The sequence below is a fragment of the Tamandua tetradactyla genome, chromosome 21 (assembly GCF_023851605.1).
Source record: "Tamandua tetradactyla isolate mTamTet1 chromosome 21, mTamTet1.pri, whole genome shotgun sequence".
NCBI classification, from domain to species: domain Eukaryota; kingdom Metazoa; phylum Chordata; class Mammalia; order Pilosa; family Myrmecophagidae; genus Tamandua; species Tamandua tetradactyla.
The window spans coordinates 48,785,647-48,811,739 of NC_135347.1; the positions used below are offsets into that span (position 1 = coordinate 48,785,647).

General features: G+C 37.6%; 1 long non-coding RNA gene across 1 annotated transcript in view; it reads left to right on the plus strand.

Moving 5' to 3' along the window:
* LOC143665371 (uncharacterized) overlaps positions 1-26,093 on the plus strand; it is a 35,255-nt gene that overhangs the window by 7,088 nt on the left and 2,074 nt on the right. The window lies entirely within an intron of this gene.

Consider the following 26,093-nt stretch of genomic DNA (forward strand, 5'->3'; position numbering starts at 1 on the left):
TCCATTGCCCTAAGAGAAATGTCAGTCTCACAGCTTTTCTTCTGTTACCTTGCTGGTGGTGTACCTCTATCTTTTCCTCAATAGTGAGCATTGAGGTATCTTGTCATCCTTTCCAGCTGAAAAAGTAAGGTTTCAGTAAACAGGTCTCTAAGCTCACCTAAATGACAGCATTATTGTGCTGCAAATCTCAGCCTTCCCTCTAAAAGGCAGTTATGGTCTGGAGATAAGACTCAAGAGGCTAGACCACAGGACCTATTGGGCTCTGGAGGATTTCAGTAGGTCTGGAGTTTAAAGTTGCTTTGCTGCTCTTTTACCAAATCAGTCTCTCAAAATTTTAACTCAGTTTTTTACTTTAGAAGTTAAATTCACTGACAGCTTCCAGGTTTATAATCCATAATATTCGATCTTAGAGGGTATTCTACACACAAGGAAACAAGAGTCTGAGAAAGGTCGTACAGCCAATTAGTAACAAAGTCATAAAGGCTGTACCCCATATTGCTTGTCTCAGACCAGAGGTCCTTCCTGCCATTGTGGCACATTATACGTTGCAGACAAACGTCCTTGGTAGCATTGGGGCAAGAGTTCACTGTGAAAGGCCAACTGAGAAATTACTCTAGAGGTCCAAGGTAGATTCCTGGCCTTGACTGGTGCTTTCCATGTCAAATTTAGATTCAACCAGGCATTTGTTAAACACAGACAAACTATATTAAGAGTAAAATATGTTCTAACGTCAAGAATAAAGGGAATAAAATCAGAATGCAATCCTTGGTTCCAGATTACTCTATTGTTTGAATGTTCTAGTTTTTAGTCTTGTAACTTCTTTTTTCTTTATGTATACTTACTCGTTTAGTTATGTCATTCAGATACATGGATTTAAATGTCAACTATACCGTAATGATTCCCAAATGTATATCTCTAGCCCAGATATCTGCTCTGAATTCTAGACTTAATCCCCAACTATTTAGGTGACATCACCCCTTGAATGTCTAAAGGATAATTCACACTTAATATACCCAAAACAGAATTCTTTATTTCACTCAAGAAAAACCTGTTCTTCCCCAGTTCACTCTACTTCAAAGGGCCATCATGTGTTCATTAAATTTATGACAACTAGCAAAATCTTATTTCTTCTGCTATCTCTATATAGATTGTATTCAGTCATTGCTTGATAAATCCAGAAAGGCTTCTGAAGGAGGTAGAAAATCTCTCCTTGGAGAATCCTATTTTTTGACCAGAAATAGAAATTATAAAGCTTTCTTTAAGAAAGGAAATAATTTAAATTTTCCATGAAGTAATTTTTTATATGCAAGTAAATGCATTCCTTTGAGGGAAAAATACAAAAAGAAGTAAAATCATCCATCTCATGAACCCATGGCCCATGTAAAATTACTGTTAATTTTTGGGTACCTGTATGTGTATATACATACGTATTTTTAATATTTTACAATATACTCTTCCCTATGTGCGCATGCATGTTTATATATATTTTTTACTAAAATGTGATCATGTGACACATATTAGTCTATAGCTTTCCTTTCATGCTTAATAATGTGTCATAAACATATCTTTTATGTTCAAAAATATATTTAAAGATTGTATAATAATACCTTTTATGGATTCACTATTTTATGCTACCAATCTCTACTATTGAACTTTTTGTTCATGTCACTTTTTTAACTAGTATAAATGACAATGCAATGAAGACCTTTGTACATGTTTTTCTGTGCCTGATTATCTGCTTAGAATATATTCCTAGAGGGAAATTATGGGTTAAAAGTGATCATGTTTATATGATTTAAAAGAGTAAAATTCTGAAATCGCTCTGGAAAAAGAGTAAGAACAACGGAGTTTTAATAATTCAACTCAACCAACATTGCTGATTCACAATGCCTTAGAAGAGAATAGAATTTTTTTTGGAAGGAAATTTAGTACATTAAGAATGTACCAAAAACAGGGTGGGCCATGATGGCTCAGCAGGCAGAGTTCTCACCTGCCATGCAGGAGACTCAGTTTCAATTCCTGGTGCCTGCCCATGCAAAAAAAGAATGTACCAAAAATAACATGTTGATATTCTTTGCTTTGTCTATTTAATTCCATTAACTGAATTGGGTTATGGTTTGTTAAAGTCAAGTCCATGAAATGTTTGTCATGAACACCTGCAACATGCAAACACAGCTTTTGGAGAGAATTCTATTATGTATGTCAAATTTGAGCACCCTTTTATAAAATTCTCAGCAAGCCGTGTGTCGAGGGAAAAAAAATGCCTTGAAATCTACAGTTCGTTTATTTTAAAATTTCCTTTCTATATTTCAAGAGATTCTTGCTCCCTCTTCTGTGAGAAACTATTTCAAGTTTCTCTGGAAACTTGAAAATCAATCTTTTCACCCTCCTCATACCCCTGACAGCCAACACATAGGGTAATAACTGCTCCTGAAAATTCCCTCCATGATGTTCCCATGCAGCTCAAGCTTCCATTCTAAATATTACTCAAAGAAAAGCAACACAACTAAGGGAAACACTTTTTATTTATTTATTTATTTTGTCACATGGACAGGCACTGGGAAACAAACCGTGGTCTCCAGCATGGCAGATGAGAACTCTGCCACAGAGCCACTGTGGCCCACCCTGGAAATACTTTCATAGACAGTTTGAAATACTGCAACCAGGAACTTTGAAAAAGATTTGATATATCTGTTAATGAGTCTCAAGGCCAGGATTCATGCTATAGCATTGGAAAAAGTTGCTTTACTATTCGGACCTCAGAATCCTCATTTACAAAAGAAAAAATTGGAAAATAATCCCTAATGACCCTTCCAGATTTAACACTGGGCAACTCCAGGAGTAACAGTGAATTTGGTGTATTATTGCCACTGAGGAACATTCCCTGGGGGGAAGGATACTGGTGAGAGGTGTAGAGAAAGCTGAGTTGATGGAAAAAGCATGCTCTCTTGCGGTGTCTAGACAAATGGGCCAAAGCTAAGACATTTATTTCAAAAATGCCTAAGCCCCTCCAATTCTGTGATCAGTCTCAGGTTGTAGTCTTTGATTTAAGTGCAGTTGAAATTCTCATATTTTAGGTTCTTTCACTAAAGCTCAGATATCTTTCTACAAGACAGTTCTAACCTAAGAACATGGACAAAATGGTGATTTCGAAAAAAAAACCTTTTTATCTAGAAGAAAACCTCAAAACCAAAGAAGTTTGATTTTAATCAAAGACAAACATCCGTGCAGAGTATTTTCTATTGCTTATAATAATGCCTTTTGACCACAAATGATGACTTATCATTGAGCTAATCAATATGAAATATGAACAGAAAATGTTCTTATGAAAAATATTATATATTTTTTATTTTGGTAATCGAGTTTATGGTCTATAGAAATCTCTATTATATATCATTTTCTTAGTTTATTGCATTATATTCAACTCTTATAAAACTTGTCACTGTAAGAGCAAACCTGCAGTTTAAAAATATTCTGAAGAATACAATACAGCAAGTGAGATAGTAACAACTGTTTTCCACAATTGCTGATATGACGCTAGAATTAGGTAGAGACTGGCCAAGCTCTGTAGAAACTGGTTAAAAAAATCAGTGTGTTGTTGTTGAGATGACACCTTATAACAATTATCATGAAAGAGGGCATGACTGGATGCTCTGAATATTTTTGAGAATTAGAAATGCATTAGGTGCAAAACCATCTGGAAGTGGGGATATTTAAACACTGGTATTTTTTATAACTCAAAGATTTCACATGAGATAAAATTCAAATACAAAACAAAGCAACTGGATTTGTTCCTAAAGCTCAGATTCTCAGGGCCCCTTGCTTGCAAGTCACAGTGAACCTCCAGTTCACTGATTGACTAAAAGATCCATCTCCCCCCAGCTCTGTACTGCTGGCCACACACTCAAAGAAGAGTAAAGACTAACTGGGCAAATGAAACAGAAGATGTTTTATTTTAATACATTTGATCACTAACAGATTCCAAAATAATACTTCATTTTCAAAGACTTATTGAAAAGGAAATCAGATAGCATCAAAAAACATTTTTAGTACATGATTCTCCTCTACCACCATTCACCAGCTCATTATCTTGCCCTCACTCGCTCAGCTCCCTCAAATACACACCCAAAATCGAAACCACTGGCTCTTTTGCACAAAAAGGAAAACGTGCATGCTACACAGATGTACTGCAGCCCTTGGGATTCGAACCACCCAAACAGTCTGAGTTAATTACATCAACTGATGTAACCTAATTCCTTTAAAATAGGTGTCTGGCTGTGGAGAATTTTGAATAGCTATTTAAACTTTTCCTTCCCCCCTTGGAGAAGGTTGGAAAGTAGGAGGATATTTTTACCTGAGGAAAGCTTCCTATCACTTTTATACTCTTTTCTCATTCATATTTTTCTTTATTCTTTTAGTGGGTAGATCTTTTATAGAATCTCTTAATAGCAGGAATGAAACTTTCATTTAAAAGATAGGGTAAGAGGATATTAGCTATAAGGCAGCAGTAGGTCGGGTTGTAAAAATAACAATAAAAATAAGCATTACCCGAAAAACCTTAGGATGTCCTCCACCAGACAAAGTCAGTCATGTAAAGACATTTCTTCTAACTATTTTCTCACAGAGATTAGGTGATCTCAGTGTTTCCTAAGCTATTTTCTGGCAGGGCCCAAGAGTTGCTATCAGCCCCGTGAATCTGTGTTCTGTTGCACAGATGGTGGGGAATGAGATTGTTTTGAAAACAATTTCTTGTATGGCTACCCCTCCCCAAACACCAAAACTAAATCCATTCCACACTTCCATATTTACACTTTGAGAAAAATCTCCAAAGTTATAGGAATTTATGATATGACCAGTATGTTTCTATGTAGAAATCAAGCCATCCTAAATGCTGCCTAAAACATTTTAGCTTGCTTAGCCGTGACTGGGCTGGAAAATCGAAGCAATGGCCTGGCCACTGAACAAAGAAAACAGCATCATTAAAATACAGTAATTCTATAATTCTGTCTGCTAAAACAAATGCATCTTTATGGTACTCAAAATGAAAACCTGCCATGTTGGCAGAGGAACTGGTGAGAGTGAAATCGAGCGTAAGTGCATATCTAATAAAGATTACTAGAGGAACTCATTTTTTTTAAATTTCCAATTGTGGAATAAAGTTAAATACTGAAGAATTATCAGGAAAGTAAAAAAAAGGTGACAGTGCATGATTAACTTATGTGCTTGCAATTCTAGGGCATAGTTCAGTGAGCAAAGGGGAAGAATGTTAGGTTTAACATAGTATCGCATGTTTATAATACTCCAATAATAATTAAAGAGTACCTTTCCCTTAGAAAGTCCTAGCTAGTGAGTGGAAGACAAGGACAGGTGGAGTGTTTTACACGAGCATATCATGCATTCAGGAAGAATTTACCAACTAATTAAACAAGGTAATTGATGATACCTAGCAGTCCTGAAATAGTATGCCCCATTCAAGCAAAATGACTGGAGAACAGCCAACTAAACTGAACCCAAATAGCCTTGTTGGATTGTGATGCTCATGCATTCTTGTTGAGGGGCTATTGGGGGCATCACCTCTGAGTAAGTCTGGATGTCTGGATGTGTTTCATAGGACTTCAGGTCACAGTGCCGAATCAGCCACCACATTCCATGAGCAATACAAAGCTGAGATCATTTGGAAAACCTAAGTGATGATTTGGTGATGCCAGTTTTAGAGCTCTGAAATATAAGACCATCACAATCATTCAAATGGAATAGCCATCTCAGTGTTGGAGATACCCTGATTGGAGGTTGTGGGTATGTTAGCACAGTTTTGTTTGCAATAAAATACAACTCAGACTAAGCTTTAAGCAGAATACCTAAGTTTCTCAGCTCATGTAACTGGGATATCAAGGGATAGAGTTGAATGTAGGCAAAACGACACAGATTCTCAGTATCTCAACTCTAGTTCTCTTTGCTTGATTTTGTTATGCATGTTGGGCTGCCTGGGCCTGGAGACAAGACAACTGCTGATGGATGTAGTTTCAAAACTTTTTGATTTAGCATTAGCTTACCCTGATTTAGCATAAAGTGGGAGAGGTATATATTTTAACATTAGCTTTCCCTAATTTAGCATAGCTTCCTTTTCCAACTATACAAAGCAAGAAAGATATACTTCTCCCAAGAAAGAAGTGTTGGCAGATCCTCTTCCTGGCCACATATCTGAACCTAAGACACCCCTTCAGGACATTCCTTCAGAGAATGAATATAAAGTACAGGTTCAGTATGATAATGTCAATAGTTCTTCAAAGAGATCACTCAAACACACACACAAATGCACATTCACCATATTAGAAAACCCATTTTAAAATCTGGTAAGCCAAAGTAAACTATGAATCTCAACCAGATTTCTCTTCCCTCTTACCACCTCTAAACTTCAGTTGGTGAGAAGGGAGAGGTGATGAGCGACCCTGTTGCCACCCGAATTTTCCCACACCGAGTTTTACTAGTTCAAGGCAAGGCAGAGTTATAAATTTCAACAACAATAAGAGTAATGACTGTCTATTGTTCATTAAAAAAAAAGAGTAAAAATGCCATAACTAGAAGTCAACTATAGAAATCAGAATTCAAGCCTTACGAAACTGAAGTGCAAAGTCCGTAAGCAAATAATTCTAAACATGATCAAGAATCTTAGGGCACAATAAGTCTCAACAGTGCTGTTCCACATTTTCACAAAGATTCCTTTGGGGCTGAAATTTTTCATGTTTTTTCTTAGCCCAGAGATAATTACTAGAAGCTTTAGCAAAAACTACTCAGCCAAACAAAGCCTTTTTTTTTTTTTGCCAGTGACCTATGAACTTCACAGGCTCAAAAGCCAGTTCAGAGAAAGATTGATTTGGACTGTTTAATTTGAAGACCATCCAATTAAACTAAACGCAGTAAAATTTGACTTGAAAATAACCCAAGAAAATTTGCTCCCAGGAAAGTGCTGTCTTGCTCAAGTTTGTAGAAAATACCCTAGGAATAGTCCATCTCAAATCACAGCACATTAGAATCTCTCCTTTGTTAACACCAGCTGATTTAACAAGCTGATTCATTTGGGATGAAAGAAATATCCCAAATTAGGTTTCTCTTCATTTAGTAGTTGTATGCCCATCCCATACCTTCCCATTAAATAATCAAGTCAATATTAAAGTTGATGACCAGATTTTGTAGAATATCCACTTTCACCAGACTTCATTAAAGACTTATGAATGGATCAAATGTAAAAAAGAAAAAAGAAATAAAAGAGCAATTTTATGTGGATCAAATGCAAAAAGAGCAATTATATAAAAAGCAATAAAGGTTTATTTTCATATTGGGTACAATTAGTTTTAAAAATGAACTATCTCCAAATTCCACTTTGAGGAATTCATATTTTTTTCTTGGGAAATGAATGAGGCTTCTTTTAGGTTACTAATAATAGTCCACTTTCCAGGAAGGAAGAAGGAGACATCAATGTATTTACAAGAAACTCAATATATTCACACACATACACACAAATGTTTTTAAATACATTTATTGATTGATAGATAGATAAGTATTAAAATGCTTTGCCAAATTTAGTTATGATACCCTACGTAACTATTCTAAGATGGAGGAACAGTTTCAGTGGGAATTTGGCAAGATTAGAACTGAGCTGAGGCTCCTAATCCTGAGATTTAACATCAGGCACTGTGGAAAGTTTCCCACTTTGAGGTAAGGCAATCCTGGAATTAAATTTCAGTTATACCCTAATCAAGCCTGTGCCAGTTTGAAAATATTTACTAACCCAGAAAAGCCATGTTTTAAGACTAATCCAATGTTTTGGGGGCAGCTGTTTCTCTTAATCCTCATTCAACATTGTAATATGGGGCTTTTGATTAGATTATCTCCATGGAGATACAGTGTGCCCAATTGTGGGTGTGACCTTTTGATTAGGTGGAGATGTGACTACACCTATTCCATGTAGGTCTTGATTGGTTTATTGGAATCCTTTAATAGAGGAAACATTTTGGGGAGAGACAGAAACAACAGAAACCTCAGAGCCTCAGAGCCCCAGAAACTTCACAGCAGAGCTGACACAGATGCAGACACATGGAGAAAAGAGACACGGATGTTTGAAGATGCTTGAAGACCAGCAGACACTGCCATGAGATGTTAAGCAAGCTAGAACCCGGAGAGAGCCAAGGGAAGCCAGGAGATGAAAGGCAGCCCCAGAGAAGCAAAGTGAGGAACGTCCACAGTAACAGAGGCTGAAGGCAATGGAGCCCAGGAGCAAGGGACCAGCAGATGCCAGTCACATGACTTCTTAGCTGACAGAGGGGTTCCTGAACCATCAGCCTTTCTTAAGTGAAGGTAACCTCTTGTTGGTGCCTTAATTTGGACACTTTCACTTCCTTAGAATTGTAAACTTATAACTTATTAAATTCCCCTTTTTAAAAGTCATTCCAGTTCTGGTATGTCACATTCTGGCAGCTTTCAAACTAACACAAAGCCACACAGCCTCAGAAAGTTATTGAACTCTCTGAACCTTAGCATCCTCAGCTGCAAAACAGAGACAATAACTAACTCATGGTGTTGCTTTGAAGACCAAATAAAGTAATGTGTTTATAATGGTTAGAACATTTTTTTAAAATTATTATTTTAGAATCTTAGACTTGGAGAAACTTTGGTTCATTTAGTCCAACTTTTGGCCCAATGCAGGAATGGTCCATACAAATATTTCTTAACAAATGATCCTACAAACTCCAGTGAAGGAGAGCTCAGTATCTTCTATATAGTCATTCCATTTTTATAAATATTTTCCTTGCAATGAATCCTAAATCCACCTCCCTGTAATCTGTATCCATTAGCCTTAGTTCAATATTCTGACATTAAATGTATAGTATATTTAATCCCCCACCTTTATAATAGATCTTAAAATATTTGAAAACGATAAAATAGAAGGAATGATTATAGCATTAACTCTAAAAAGAAAGTCTTTTTTTATTGAAACAAATATTTTTAAGGCCTTTACCCATTTTTTTCCAGACACTAGGACATCTTGATTGTTCTTCTCATATATGTACTCCAGTTGGCAAATTTATTTTAGTTTTCGTGATATCAGGCTTTCCCTATAATAATGTGACTGTTCCATACACTTTATTTCTGGGTTTTGTGATTGTACTTATGATTTTAACTTTCAGAATTAATTTAACAGTCTAATGTTAATGTTTTTGCCTACGCTCCCAAACAACAACACCGTGTTCTAGTCACTATATTAAATGTATATGTTTGCTACTTCCGTTTCCACTATTTATTTTAGATGTCAGACTGTCCTCACGTGCCCACTTCCTTTTCTAAATACAGCATTTAGAAATTCACCTAGTGAGGTTCTGTTGATCATGTAGTCTCTCAGTTTTTGTTTTTCTGACTATGTTTCTGAAAAATAACTTTTAATAGATAATTCGACAGGGACTTTCTCTCAGTACTTGAAATATTATTCCACTAGCTTCTGCCTTCCATTGTAGCAATTGGAAAGTTAGCTGTTAAGTCTAATTTGACCATTTTTAAAATCTCCTCTTGTCTCTGGTGTACTGCAGTTAGATTTTGACGTATTGATGTATTCTCTTTCCTCTGTCTGAGATTGGTTGGGATTCCTAAATCTAATATAATGATTAGTGTCTTTTATCAATTCTAAATAATTCTTAACCATTGTATCTTCACATATTTTCTCTCTCTCAGTTCTCTATTTGTTCTTTCTGATACTCCAATAAATATGTTAAACTCTTTTTGTTATCCTCTTTATCTCTTAGCCTTTCTTTCAGATAGTCCATCATTTTGCTTTTCTGATACAATCTGGGTAAATACATCAGCTCTATCTTCCATTTACTAATTTCTCCAATTATACTTAATCTACTGTTTATATATCCATTGAGTTTTTCATTTCAATTTTATATATATATATATTTTTTTCATTTCTAGAGGTTCTATTTCATTATTTTTTCTTATTCTTTTTCATGTTTTATATATCCTCTTTCATTTTTTAACTATTGTAAATTTTATCCTGAATCTTAAAAATACGCAGTTTAACAAAGTGGTTAGGAGTAGGCTCTGAAGTCAGACTACCCAGGTAACTATCCTAACTCTATAATTGAAGGTTTATGTGCCTAGTTCTACATTTTGTCATTTCTGCTAGTTCTCACTTATATTGCCTTGCTTGTGATTTCTAAATGTGATCACCTATTCATTGAGAATTTTTATAGAAAGTCTATGAGGCTTTAGTAGGAACAGGTTTCTCCAGAGAAAATGTTCATTTGCCTCTCACTGGTATTTGGAAGTATGACCATTTTTTGTCTTTGTTAAAATAATTTTTCATATTGGGATTTTCTGATCATACAGATTATTTGGTTTTGATCACTAAACCCAGGTGAGTTTAGTATAGACATTCAAGTCACTCTTTCAGTGAGGGTGTAGTCCATTTCATTTTTGGCCTCAATATATTTTCCTTACTATTTGATAGCTTCCCCATTCGTTTAAGGTTGTGGTTTTCATTTAAAATTGGAGTGGGGGGTTGGTGGAGATTTTAAGTTTATCTGGTCCTGCCTTATCTTTAGAACTGGAAGATGTTTAAAATTATGATCCAATATATCAATTGCCTATAACAAATTTATATTTATTAATGTCTTCTTCAAGGTAGAGACAAAAATGTCAAGGACTTTTGATGCTAGCTAAGGTCGATATCTCTATCTGTCCATTGATCACATTCCCACTTATCTACCAAAAGTCCTCCCAAAATTATACCTTTATTCAATCATTCCCCTGCATATAACAGAATATTTTAGGCATGATTAAAGAAACTCTTATGACTTTATATCCCATTTCTTTCTCTTTGCCCTTATAGCAAAAGTCTGTGAACATATTGTCTACACATTTTCCCCAAACTATTTGCTCCCATTTTATCTTAAATCTACTTGAATGAGGTTTTTCCTTGCCACTCCATTAAAGCTGCTTTTGTAAAGCCTACCAATAACTTTCATCTTGCTAAGTATTCATTTTACTTGCCCTATCAGCTGTATTGCCAAAGCTGATCACTTGTCTTTGTACACTCTCTTGCCTGGTTTTCTCTACTTTCCTAGTTGCTCTTCAGTCTTCTTTGCTGATTCTTCTGCATCTCCCTAAATTCTAATATAAGGCAATGTAAATCAGTGAAGTTGATGTTGATCCTTGAGAAGATTATAAAACAGATTCATGCTATTACTTCTGTACAGTTATATATTTATCAAGAACAAGTTTTTCTAGGTCAATCATGTGTTTGATATATGTCATATGTATTATTCATAGACATAATTAATTATATTTTCACCAAGTCTTCAGATGCTGTCATTCTGTTGTTTCTGTAGAAGAGATGAAAAAATGTCTAGGAAGTTGAACAGCCAAACGCAATAAACACAGATTAAAGGATCCAAATAAAAAACAGGAGGGATCTTTAGTACTATTCCACAGAGTTATGTCCTTTCTCCCAATTGTTTCATTCATTAATCAACTGATTAATTATGCAAATATTTATTGAGTGCCTATATTGCCAGGCACTGATCTGGGCACTGGGCATACAGCTGTGAACAAAATATTTAAAAATTCTGGCTTCATGGGGACTTTTATAATGGAAGAGATAGATAATGAGCACATAAGTAAAATATACCATATGTTACATACACAAGGGCTAAGGAGAATAAAAGCAGGGAAGGGAGTAATGATAAATAGGGTCACCAGAGTAGGCCTTATTGCAAAGATACATATAAATAAAGACCTGAAGGAAGGGAAGGAGGATGCTTACTACTGCTTACTCATAATCGTATTACAGCATCTAATACAGAAACCAGCCATATTGGTGCTAAATAAGGCTTCTGAATAAATAACAAATAAATCAATATACGAAGTCTGATTATCTATAAAGAACTTTATCCTAGAAACCATAGTAGAATCATGAGAATCCTTTCCTATAAAACAAAGTTATCTGACTGGTTTTTCACTCGTAACTTTTTGATGACTCAACAGAGCCACAACTTGAAGGAATCAATTCTCTGGTCACCATGGCTGCTCTGGGAGTGTCACCTGTTCTTACTTCTCTTATCACAGAAATGGTTAGAAAAATGACCCTGTATGCCGTGTTTAGAGGATGTTTTACCTAGGGGGTAAAGACAGATGTTGTGGACTGAATTTCGTCCCCCAAAAAGCAATGTTCAAATTAACCCTCCATGTGGTGAATGTGATCCTATTTGGAATAAGATCTTTAAAGATATTATTAGTTAAAATGAGGTCAGACTGGTTTAGGGTGGGCCCTTAATCTCATATGACTGGTGTCTTTACAAGAAGAGGAAACTTGGACACAATTAGGAGAGCGACAGGATCGTCAAACCACCAGAGGCCAGAGAAGCAACGCAGTGATTCTTCCCGAGAGACTTTAAGGGAAGACGGTCCCTACCCACATCTTGATTTCAGATGTCTACCTTCAAGAACAGAAATAAATTTCTGTTGTTTTCAGCCACTTAGTTTGTGGTAGTTTGTTAGGGCAGCCCTAGCAAATCAAGATAGGTTGCTACATCTGGGAGCACAATTCAATAGTAGTACTTCTATTTCTTTTGAGATTTGAGGTAAGGTCTTTGGGGGTGAGGGGGAAGAAGGATGGAAGAAATCTGATTGACTCCACATATAAAATAGAATCAAGCCAACAGAATTGTTTAAAAATGTAAAACAAGTATCTCCAACAGATTTCAGAATGTCCTTTAATATTGATAAGCTTTTCTTTCTAGGGTTTCACCAAGGTTTTTCAAGCTCATGTTTCTCTAAAGTTGCTTGGGTTTCCTGAGAGGAACTAAGGCTGACGTTTTTCCTCTTAGCATCTAGCTCCCCAGCAGTGCACTCACAGGCCTTCTCACTCTTTCTTCTTTGGATTCTTAGAAACAGCCAAAAATATTAAGAAAGTTGTTATGATTACCTCTATAACATCAGTAGTCATTAGAGAATTACCTTCATTTCTTGTAATTAAATTGCTTGTGATTTTTTTTTTAACACACTTTCATCAAGCTAACCAGCCAAAGCAAACCCAACAAAGTTAAATTTTCCTAGAAGACTAAGGATGAAAATTCAGCGATCCCTAACGGGGACAATGGGACTGGGTTGGCCATGTGATTTTTCCAGAACTTTACCCTGATCAGAAGAGATTACATTGTTCTCGAATTCAAGAGGAGATGAATTACAGAGGTCCTAAAGGCCAATCTATATGGCACCACTCTTCCTGTTTTTGAACATAATGTCAAATGGTCAATGACTATAAAGGGCTGCTTTTCTTTATGATATGTACATTCTAATTATAAAATGAACCTTACCATATTTTATTTCCCACTTTGCCATCCCAAACTCCTAGAGAATTAAATGAAAAATAAGTGGGAGCATTCAAATGCGGGCTTCTGTCCAAGCCAGTCACTAGTCCAAAAACCAGTTTTTAGGGAACACCTTCCTTAAAACCCTTCTCATCCCCCATTAGTCCTGAGATTCAGATTCCTATCAGCAAAATATAGTTGATAAATAATACTTGTACTCAGCTAATTGTGGTAAAGCATTTTAAGATCTTTGAGAGAAATACAGGATTCAAAACTAAAATATTCAAAACCATATAAATGTCTAACTTCGGCTATATTAAATAAGAATGTGTATTCATTAGAATAGAATTTGGAATAAAGTTTGGTTCTGTAATATACCCATTTTGGGAAAATATATATGTATCCCAGAGGTACAATTCATGAACACAAAAAATTGGTATACTAAGTAGGTCTTCTTAGACTCTCCATTAGATATTATTGGCCTAGCTCTATTTCTTTTATGTAACTGGAAGTAATGAATTGTGCTCTTTATTCTATAAATTGTTTCTTTTCACAAAATCCAGTTTCTCAAATAAATGAGGCTTTTTTGGTTTTCACTAATATCAAGATTTTCTACACATCTACACCTCTTTTCATTCCATCAAAATAGTCAGAAATTTACTATCAACTTCTGGAGATGCTAAGAAGCCTAAATAATGTTAGTATTAGCCAAATTCGGATAAAGTCATTTTCATGAATTTCAACAATCTGGGTGAGATAACCATTTTATAACTTGCCAGAATATTGAGCTACTTACTTGATTTTATAATTATGATTTTAATATATTTATTTGGAAAGTAACTGTGCTCTTTATTAAAAAAAATTGTGATGGGGGCACAATTGCAAAGGTTTTAGAGATAATTGGCTTGAATTGTGTTATTACATCTCAAGTAAGTCTACCTGAATTCTTCCAGTTTTGTCTTTAATTATCTTTGTGATATTAGCCAGGACATTTATCTATCAAATCCTTAATCTATAAAAAGAGGAGCTTCATTTAAACACCATCCAAGATTGCTTCCAGCTCCAAGGGTAGCTAAATTCTTCCATATTATTTTTTAATGGAATGGCATTAGAAGAATGAACGGAATTGACCAATCCAGTCTTCTGTTTCTACCCTGTTCTGGGCCTGCTAAATTTCTGAATCATTGCCATATGCATGACTTCTTCTGAGGGGAAGTTCTCTGCTTAGAGCTTTCCAGAGGCAGCTCACGGATGTCACAACTGACTGAACAGGGCATGGTCACTCAGCTTACAGATCCCCTCCACCCACCCCCACCCATGTCCTATTGCAACTAAATGAGTAGGGCCAATAACATTCGCTAAATGCCTAGAAATTTCAAACTAGAAGAATAAAATAAGTCAATTATTGATGGAATTTGTAACTACACAGTCGTTGGAAGCAGAGGAACTAGTGAGGCCATAGTGTATTTTGTGCCGTCTCAAAAAATTTAGAGCAATTTAATACAAATGTTAGGGAAGTTTTCTCCTCCTTACCAATACCACATTAATTTGATTTTTTGTTAAAAACCATCAAATAAAAGGTTCAGAACCCTTTGAGACAGATATCATTCAGAGATTATTTCAAAAAGGGTCTTTTGCTTTCTACTCAAGATTACATTTAAATATAGTGAATTATTAGCCATAACAGTTCCTCAACCTTCAGTGGTGATGCTCCCTCTAGAACTTGCAGTAGGCATGAGCAAACTGAAGACATCCTTGTTTTAGGAGAGCCAAACTTGGACATGACCTGGCATGGCATCTCTCATTTAGAATGACCTGCCTTCCTCTTTTACACCCAGGATGACTGACAGTATTAAATTCTATTACAGCTTCTCCTCTTACAATTGAGACATGAAGAAATCAACCTTCCACACTCTCTAGCAGAGACTGTAAAGTAATGTTCCAATTTGCTAAAGCTGCTGGAATGCAATATACCAGAAATGGATTGGCTTTTATAAAGGGGATTTATTAAGTTATAAGTTACAATTCTAAGGCCATGAAAATGTCCAAATGAAAGCATCAACAAGAGGATAACTTCACTTACAAAAGGCTGATTGTGTCTAGGGCTTCTCAGTCACATGGGAAGGCACACAGCAGTGTCTGCTGTCCTCTCCTGGCTTCTGGTTTCAGATGGCTCTATCAGCTTCTGGTATCTCCTGGGATATTTCCTTCTTCATCTCCAAACATTTGTGTCTTGGTTTCTCTGTGTCAGCTCTGAGTTCTCTCTCATAAAGGGTTCCAGGAAAGGATTAAGTCCCACCTTGAATGGGCAGAGTCATATCTCCATGGAAACAATCTAATCAAAAGGTCCCACCTAGAAATAGGTCTGCTCCCACAAGATTGATTAAAACAACATGGCTTTTCTAGAGTGCTTAGTTTCAAACTAGCACAAGTAGCTATGCAAAAAATCTCAGTCTTTACCATAAAAATCCCTCCCCCTGTTTGTAAGCAGAATGATCTGATCAGATTCTCCAATCAAAAGAGGCTGAGTAGAACACCCTCTAAAATTAATAATCTATGGGATCTTTAATCAGGGAAAAATCAGAGAATCATGGAGTTAGATGGACATTTTAAAAGTTATCTAACTGAGCTATTGCTTATAAAGTAAACTATTCAAAATGGATCATTATTGTTCCTAGTTTGAGAACTCTTAAACCCTTATTTGATGGTGTTCCAAGAGAATGCAAAATACCCCCCAACCATGGTACTTGAAAGTGGTCTAGAGAAAGGTCTTCTACCTTCTCATTTCCAGAATCCAAGTTTCCTCCTATCTAATCCCAAAGATGGGAGTCAAGTTGACCTCAGATTTGTCAGATAATCTGTTGTAACTCCAGGGCTTTCTGCCTCAATCTCAGAGCAATCTCAGCTGAAGAAGCCAAAGACCAAAGGCAGCTCCCAAAATTACCCATTATGGATAGAAATCTTCCTTTACTGTTTCCATGATTCATTCAGTCAACATTCGATTGTGATTATAATATTCCAGACATTCCTCTGGGCACTGGAGATAGAAGACAGAAACAAGATCTTGGCTGTTATGGCTTGTATTATCCGGGGCTCTCCAGAGAAACAGAACCAGCCTATATATATATTAAGAGATTTAGCATAGAATTTGGTTCACATGACCATGGGGATTTAGTAAGTCCAAATCCCACAGGGCAGGCCACAGTTTGGGAACTCTGATGAAGGTGACCATGGATTTCCCAGGAGAAGCTGGCTGGCTGAATAATAGAGAAAAATTGTTCTTCATGATTGCTGAAATCATCAGTTGTCTCTCTAAGCCTTCAACTGATTGAATGAGTCTTCTCTCATTGCCGAAGGCAATCTCCTTTGTTAATTGTGGATGTAATTAGCCATAGGTGCAATTAACTGACTAATGATTTAAGTCTATGAAATAATTTCACAGTAACAATCAATCCAGTGCTCTCTTGACTAAACAAGTGAACACTGTAACTTAGCCAAGTTGACACATGAAATTAACCATTATAGTCCAGCTCATGTCAACTTGGCACCCTTATACATATCCTTAAGCCAAATTAGTCTCTAGATAAAGACAATAACATAGTCAAACTTTCATCTAGATAATTCAACTGTCCTGTATACAACAAGAAACTCACTACTTTCCCCAGAAGAGGGAAAGTCCTTGGGTAATATTCACTCTTAAATTTGATACACTCTAAGTTAAATATTATGACATAATATAGCAAAGTTAGCACAACTTACGTTATATGATAAAGTGATAAAGAAGAAAAACAAAGATATTTACTTTATGTATATATACAAACTTGTTTATAACAAAACAAGGATGAAATACTCATAACTATGACAGACCTCATTTCTGCAACTGGTCATGTGGTCATAGCTCCTATTTTGACTAACTTCTTCCACTACTCATTCCATTTTCCCTTTACCCTCAGGAAACACCTCAATTGGTGGTAGTTCTTTACCTGGCGGGGTGACCCAAACCTTCACAGGGCATGGTTATACTAAGAGATACCCTAAGGGATCTCCTCCATTCCAGGTAAACTCGTCTTTACCTCTATTTTGTCCTACTTTTCTGTGATAACCAGGATGAATCACCCCAGAAAGCACAGTAATTCTCTTCTTTGCCTGTTGAGTCAGAGACATAAGGAGCCCAAAGTAACTGGGGGTGGGCAGTCTAAACTTTCAGTTCAATGAAATTATTGCTGTATCTCTCCTGGTGGGAGCACACTTCCTTTTGGAACTAAGACCTGTATACCAGCAGAGCTTAAGCTTTCTAGGAGAGGAAGCAAAATATTTTCTGGTGGATTACTAGGGGTAATAGTGACTACTCCCATTTTTCACCTCTTGATTCTTGGTGCTATGAATCCTGGCTATGGAGAAACAGCACCATGGAGAGGATGCTGATTTGGAGCCTATACAACCTTCTGAAGAACGTGGCCCAGCTCTGCAAGTTATTGCCACCCAGTTGGTGTCATAACTGAGTCTTCAAAAGGCCATTCCACTGCTCTATCAACCCAGCTGTGTCAGAATGATGTGGAACACAGCTCTCACATCCAATATGGAGAGAGAAAAATAAAAGTGAACAAAGGAATACATGAGACTATGTAGACTACAGCCCTGATGAAGGCTGGGTGTCTTCTTTAGATTATGAAGCTGACTGCTGAAGAGTTTATGAACAGGAATGATAAGAAAGACAGTCAAGAAAGATTTTTAAATTATCTTCTCCTTCAACAGACTTCTGCAGCAGCATTTATTTCTAGAGCACTACCGGATAGCGCAAGAACAGGCAAAACTGCCAGGACTGGTTCTCTCCCAGTGTACACAGATCTATCTGTGGGATCACCAAAAACACCTCTGCTTCCTGTGGGTCACAGAAGACTGGAGAAAAAGGGGGAAAGATTCCTGAATGGCCGTCCACTTAGTCCTCTGAAAAGCCTGTAGTTTCCTTAGGAAGAGGGGGGAAATACCCCCTTATCTGCCGGGGAGAGAAAGCATACAAAGTCCCTTGCCAGTTTCTATTTAGTGCCCAACCACCTTGGAAAAAGTAAGGAACCCAAAGGATTAAAAGCTGTCCCTTTATTTTCTAGGGTAATCATTTAAAATCCCCCATATTAAGAAGCCTACTTTATTATTCCACAACTGAGTTAATTTCAAAATCCTTTCTCAACAGTGTTCCTAATAAAGAGCAGATGTGGGAAGCACCTCACAATCAGGAGAACCCTCACTCATATCTCTCCTATCCTCTGTCTATTGCACATAAGCCAAATGTAAACCAGCAATCACGCATGTTTCCAATCAGCCCTCCAACTTTCTCCCCATGGAAGTAACTCTTTGGCTTGCACAAAGGAAGGAAATGTTTTCCTTCAAAAAGCAATACCAGGACAGGGAGCAGCTCTTTCTCACTGACCAGCCAGTGCGAAAATCAATGCAGGAGCAAGGGAAAGACAAGAGAGGACCTGAGCCAGCAGAAACAATTAGAAAGGCAGAGGAGAATCAGGGAAACATTTATACAGTCTGAGAACATGAAGCACATCTTCCTAAAAATCCACCCTTTTGTGGATTCATAAGGAAGTATGGTCCACGCTGAGGAATGCTATCGCTACCTTATCTCACTCATCCCTGACCATAAACTGAACAAACAAACGTGATATCTTAGAGTCCCAGAGGCGGGGATAGGGAGGAAGCTGACTTTCATAGTATGTGGAAGGAGGGACATTAAACAAGTGTAGCTGAGAAACACAAATGTCCTTAGGTCCTTTTATAAGAACTCTCCCTCCTTTTCTGTAGGGAAATTTAAATATTTTCTCATACCACGAAGAATAATAAAATGTCAAAATTATCCAAAGAGTAGGTCCGCATAAACAAAACCTGTTCAGGAGGAAAGGCAAGTAAAGGTATAAAACTAAAAGAGTCATTTCTCCTTCCAGCCTCACTCGCACTTTTCTAGATCTGCCCCCTCCAATGCTTCTGACCCGTTCTTAGAAAATGTATGAACTCAGCTGTGAAAAACTGCAAACTATTTGAGGCTTCCGGGCATTTCACGAAAGAAACAGGCTACATGGGAATATTGTTGTTGACATTGGCTTTTGTCTGGAGCTTTTAAATATACATGCAGAAAAAAGATTATTTGTGAGACTGAGGCGTTTCTCTGTCTGCAGAGCCTTTATCAAAAGTAATTAGAAACAAGCCTGTCTCCCTTCTGAAAGGCTTCTCACTGGAAAAAGCACCAGTTGGGTTGTGTGTGCTGTCCTTTTCTGACAGCAGATCTCAAAGCAAAGCAAAATACCATCCATAGTAACAATCAAAACACTAGAAGGCTGGTGGTTAATTCAATAAAACCCTTGAGCACACAGACAGCTGATAATGCCTAACCGACTAAACAGATAGCGAGTGGCTGACAGTTCTGGGAATTAAACTGGATATTTATTTTAATTCGCTTAATTTAAAATTGGAATAACATTTTATTGTACAGTGAGTTTATATAAATTTTTTAATGCTTGGTTTAGTTCCATGCTTATTTGTACATGGCAATCTTTAAATATTTATCACATGTAGCTTTTTATGATACTTTTAATTTTCCCAAAACACTGCAGAAAAGAGTTTAATACAATGACCATAAAAATCAGTAGACCATCACACTATGTTTAAAAAAGCCTTCCCAGCAATAAGCAGCCTGCAGTCAAATCTTGTGCCTCTGCCACCTTCTAGCTCTGTGAGTTTGGCCAAGTAACTCTCTAAGCCGCACTACAACCATCTATTAAATGAGATCAAAATAAGCCCAACACATAGGGTTATTGTGAACTTTCATAGGTAGAATAATTAGTAGAATGCGTGGCACATAGTAAGTGCATATTATTACCCACTCTCTTTTCCAACTTGGCATCAGCTAACTAATCCACACATTTGCCCTCAGGAGCTCAAAATCCCAGCTCTTGAGTCACACTGCTCATCAGAAACCTATTAGGATGGGAATTATTAGAGACCACATGGCTCTTTTCACTTAATAAAGTCCAAAATGCAAAGCCCAGTCATCAGCACAGAAAAGCTCCTGTAAGAGACATTAGGTAAAGAACACATTTCATTTGAATTATAGCAGAGAGAGCTGCTCATCAGAGACCCAGAGAATGCTAAATCCACAGCAGATCTTAGGCCACTTCCATAGATGGAACACAGGCTAATCAACACCCACCGTCCCACACGACCTCTTCACCCAAAGCACAGTCACACTCCACCACCCCACCATTATCGACATTTTTAATATAGAAAAAAAGAAAAGTATTCAGTGAGTTGTTTTGGTTTTCTCAGATTCATCCACGTTCAAAAGCAAGCCAGAAACACATCTAGGGTCTCCTAACAAAATAATTTGGGGATCTTCTCATTCAAATTCAGGGTATTTCATTAATACAAATGAAAATATATGATTCTTACACGCCACACATACTTTTTTGCTGGCATTAGAAGGTAAAAATACAAGCAAGAGGCCACACATCACTTCTTTGTCAGAGAAATGGCAGCCACTTCCTGGTCAAGGTTTGGATCCAAATGTGGCTTCTGAGGCAGCCTCTCAGTTACTCCTTCTAGGAAATAAAGTCTGGGGGACACAGGACATGGGCATCCTGTTTCCCCTATCCCCATTACCGCCACAGGAGAGATGCCCTTCAATAAGTGAACCTGGTTCCTTTCATCCAAGTCCCAACCAGCAACCAGTATAAACTTCTCTCCCAGGCAGCTCAGGGCTGCCAATTGCAGTAACTCTGACCAGAGGAAGGGGACTAAAAAGAGATTCTGTTGGCTACAGTGAAAATCGCCAAAGCTTCTTACAGTAACTTAAAATCACACATCTTTCAATGAAACTTTGCCAATTGATTTTTAACATTCCAGGACAGAGAATCTTTCCAGAACAAAGGTCATGCTATGGAGATATCTCACTGCCGCCTTGGCTTTCCATACCATGGTCTGCTCAGCCACCACAGTGATCAGTGTCTTCTCCCAGTTTGCAAGGTCTCCAGCCCTTCAGGTCATCCACAACCCTACTTGAGCTCTCAGATTTCAGTAGAGTGTACCTCTAACTTCCCTCCTGATTTGGAAATGCTACCAGTTTGTCCACTTAGACCTGCAGCTCCAACATGCTTACCCAGAGAGATTCTCTCCACCAAACCTTTATTACCTCTCTGTGCATCTCAGTACTTCTGTGTGCAAACCTTCATTCAGAAAATGGGGGGGGGGGGTTGCCTTTCTCTAACCCCTTCTTTATAGTACTTCTGCCATTTTCACTACTGAAAGCCTGCAGCAGAGACTCTAAACCTCTTTCCTCTCTCAACAGTGAGGACTGACAACCTCTCTCCAAGAAACTACCTTGGAAACTTGGAGCCACTTCCATGCATGCAATTAAATTGCAGAAATGTAGACACACTAATTCAGGGACTGAGTTTACAATTCAGATTGCAACTGAGGGCAACCTCACCTGCCATTCCATTCAATGAGACAGGAGAAGAGAATCTGCCTTTTCCTTAAGTATGATTATAGTATTTAAACATGTTTTTTTAATAGCATGGCCCCTAACACCAGCCAACCATTTCATCTGGTGCTCATCTGTTTGAAAATCAGAGGGAAACTGGCTCTATCTTGGTTTCCAACAGACCAACTTCCTTGAAGCTTTCCAAGAGTTATTTTCTCTCCATGTATTTTCACTTACTCATTGCCTTTGGAAATCTAATCCCCTCTCCCCTACAACATGTGACCCTCCTGCAGTTCATTCTTGCCTGGCATTTGATAAATCATTGTGGTTTTTCTCTTAATTTATTGTTATGAAACAAAAATAAAAAGAGTCAAATCAGGAAAGCCACCACTTCTTCCCTCTTGGGACACTCCACTTCTCCTGGTAAATCTGTGGTCTGAGTCACCCTAACAGAAGTTTAGAAGGATGGGAAAAGAACAGTGAGCAGGTTATTTTGAAAAGCTATCAAGTCCACTTAGCCCTTCAAGCTGGCATTCCATAGGAATCGTTTAAATGCCTTTAAAACATTTATCAGAGTCATTCCTGAACAGCCTTCCAAAGAGGCAATGTTTAGATGGTTCCAAAATATGGTAAGACCACTTCCCAGCTACTCTTCTGAACTTTTGATATTGAGGTGGCCCAGCTGTTGTGGTTTGAGTTTTGCTTTTGTTGTCTTCTTCCAAAAACAAAACAGAATTCACTAAATTTCTTGAGGCATGGAGCCTGTAATGCAGTCGGAACAGCCATGTGTGAGGGAGTTCTAGCTGGATCCTAGTGGAGATAACTAAGATGCCAAAAGATTTTAGAAGGAATGAAAAGACAGCAAACGTGGGTGCAGTAAACCTCAATACAGACAAGGTAGCGAGTTCTAAAGCAGACCCTGCTGAGACTGCAGAGACCTCTTGTCCTGGCAGACGAGACAAGCCTTGAGATATGAGGCTAAAAATCATTCAGATAAAAAGCCTAACATGCTTAATGGAAAGGTCCTAGAAGTAGGGAGCTGCAATTTGAGAAGAGGAGAGAGCCTTAAAAAATTATATATATATATATATATATATATATATATATATATATATATATATATATATATATATATATATATAATTAGAGAAGAATTTAGTGGCTGAGGAAGTGAAAAACACATGGCATATTGCTTTCAATTTTCCCAGCATCTTCAACCCAGAAATACGCGGTGATGTGTCTGACATTCTTGCCATCTGCACATTCCTTGGAGTGCAACACTGAGCTTGGATAATGAGAGAGGCAGGTGGCCTTGTGTCACACACACAAGAATGTCTTGGCCAAGTGGCACCGGGAGGGTTGGGAGAAACGTTGTGTGTTTCCTTTGGTGATATAATTTATTTTGTTAGCTTTGTAAGGATAATACAGACAGCAGCATCTACTCGAACTCTGACAATCACTGAGAACTAAGAGGAGCCAGTGCCACAGCCAGGTCTACAGTAGCATCTCTCATCAATAGCAGCTCTATTATCCAAGCTGTTTTAACACGGCAAAGTGGTTTTGGCAACATTTCACAAGCAATATTTTGTGCTTTTCTAAGTTTCCTAGCTTCCCTACAGTTAATTTAGAAATTTAGAAATTTGCAATATTTCATATGACAAATGTCAGCCTCTGCTGTGCAAAAATTAGGAGAATTATAGCATCTATAACAGGAATATAATTATTACCTGTAAGCCAAAATTATAATGAATTCTTTTCTTATTTACCAATACTCAATCCTCTAAATATTCATATAAACTTGAGTGCTGCTTAAAGTATCTCAAAGACCGTCATTATAAAACTAAAACAATTTCCAAGTTTGTAAGGAGAACTTTTCTTCACATAATCTCAGTTTCTACAGGGTCAGTTCACAGAGTAGATATTCTGAGAATGAGAATATTTCACAAAATTATCTCCCAGCGTTATCCAGACAGGATAGGCTGTGCTGTAGTAACAAATAAACTCTGAAATCGTAGTGGTATAACAGCAGATTCTCTCCTCTCTCAGGGAATGCCTGATGGGGGCGGGGGGCATGTTTTCCAGCGGAGCTCTCCTTCATGAGGCAATTCAGGGACCTGGGTTTTCTCCCCTTTTCTGTTCTCAGGGACAAAAGTTGCAGGGAAAACACTGACTTTTAATTGCTACTCATAGTCCATTGGCCCAAACTTGTCACATGACCTCAAATTAACTGTAGGGAGGCTAGGAAATTTAGAAAAGCACATGAAATATTTGGCTTGCACTAATTGTCTTTGCCACATTCTCATCCCTACATTTATTTCTCTCCATTTCTGAAGCTGGGTGGAATTAGGCTTGGTGGCCCTTCCAGAATGACAGAAAGGCTGGCCCTATACATGGATAGTGTACAAGTCACCTCTGGGTGATGAGATCGTGGGGCAAACACGAATGCTTCTTTCTCTAGCTGTGACTAAAACGTCTATACTGTTCTCTCACTTGGGTTAAGACATCCAAGACCACTTTTAAAATACAAATATTAACTGGGAGGAATATACTCTGACCTAGGATGTTTATCAAAGTTAGGCTGTTTGCCAAGTAAGGAGTCTTAAAGGGGCACGTAGGAAATTCCTGTGTAGGTGACGGGCCACAAGCTCCCTCCCAAGATGAAGCCTCGCCCTATGGGCACACAGCAGCTGGCCTCAGGAGGAGGAAGCCTCTCCTTCTTCCTGTTGACTTGGCATCAGCTATTCACATCTTACCTAGAGCTGGTTTATGAGATGAACTTCAAGATGCTTTCTTGGTTCAGAAGAAGAAAAAAAAAATGAGCTAGTACGTTAAACTGGACAATGAGCTGTCACTCAAACAGACCTGGGTTTGCGCCTCTGGTTCCACCATGGGCATACCTTGGAGATATGGTGACTTCAGCTCCAGACCATCACAATAAAGCAAACTTCGCAACAAAGCCAGTCACACAAATGTTTTGGTTTCCTGGTGTGTAAAAAAGTTATGTGGATGCTAAACTTTAGTCTGTAAAGTGTGAAATAGCAGTATCTCTAAAAAGACAAAAGAAACCAATGTACATAACTTAATTAAAATACGACACAAAGTAAGAACATGCTGTTGGAAAAATGGTGCCAATAGACTTGCTCAACACAGGGTTGCCCAAAACCTTCAATTTGGAAAAAATGCACTATCTGCAAAGTGCAATAAAATAAGGTATTGCTGGTACTTACTGGTAATGGGAGTTGGTCAATTTATTTAATGTCTATGACCCTCTTTTGTAAAATGGGAACCATATCTCCTGATATTGCTTTGAAGGTGTTGAGAGAATAAAATAATGTAATACATCTGGCTCAGAGTCTGTTCTCAAGAGATTTAATTCCCTTGCAGATTATTCTTGGAGAAGAGACAGGGAAAAGTGGAACTTCAATGTTAGGAAGCCAATGTGAGAGTGCAAGTGGGGGACAACATGGAGAAACCGGTCAACTTGTCACTATGGGAAGAAGGCTTCAGGAAAAGAGAAGGAAAGGGAACTGAGGACAAACTCAGACCAGTCCTACTTTCAGTCCAATTTTCATTGTCTCAACCACATTCATCGTGCTCTCTCATTTGGTGAGAAATGGTAGAGTTGGTGATAAATTAGCCTACAGAGACTCTGAAGTTCATTAAAACAAGTCTGGAAGCTTTGGGTTCCATATTCTGGTACATCTGACCTCTCTCTCACATAGAGTGATGATTCTGGGACATACCTCTGGGTGTCAATCACTAGGGATATGAGGATGACACTGTGACTCCCAAAATGAGGCTGACAAGAGGAAAGAATTTATTTCCCAGCCTTAAAGATCCATTTTTCTTGCAGTGTCTTAAGTTATGGCAAAGGTAGGGAAAAACCCTCAACTAGACAGTACATTAGCATGGTTTTCAAGTCAAAAGTCTTATGAAATTTTCCTAGAAATGCTGCCAGTACCTTCTATATAAAATCAAAAAAAGTATTCTGTTCTGCAATGCTACTTTTGCTGAACATTACATAAGTTAGAGAATTCTTGAGGAAAAAAAATCCCATCTTTGAAGTACAACTTTCATGATAACACACTTGCTCCGGAAAAATCATTTAGCCCAAAAAAGAGCTACTCACAATGTCAAACAAACAAACAAAAAATTGCAGGGCTCCAAGTTGCCAGCATTTAAGCTCACTGTATTTTATCTACAATTAAATCATTATGATAACCTTTTGGACTGGAGCTAGATTTTTTTATTAT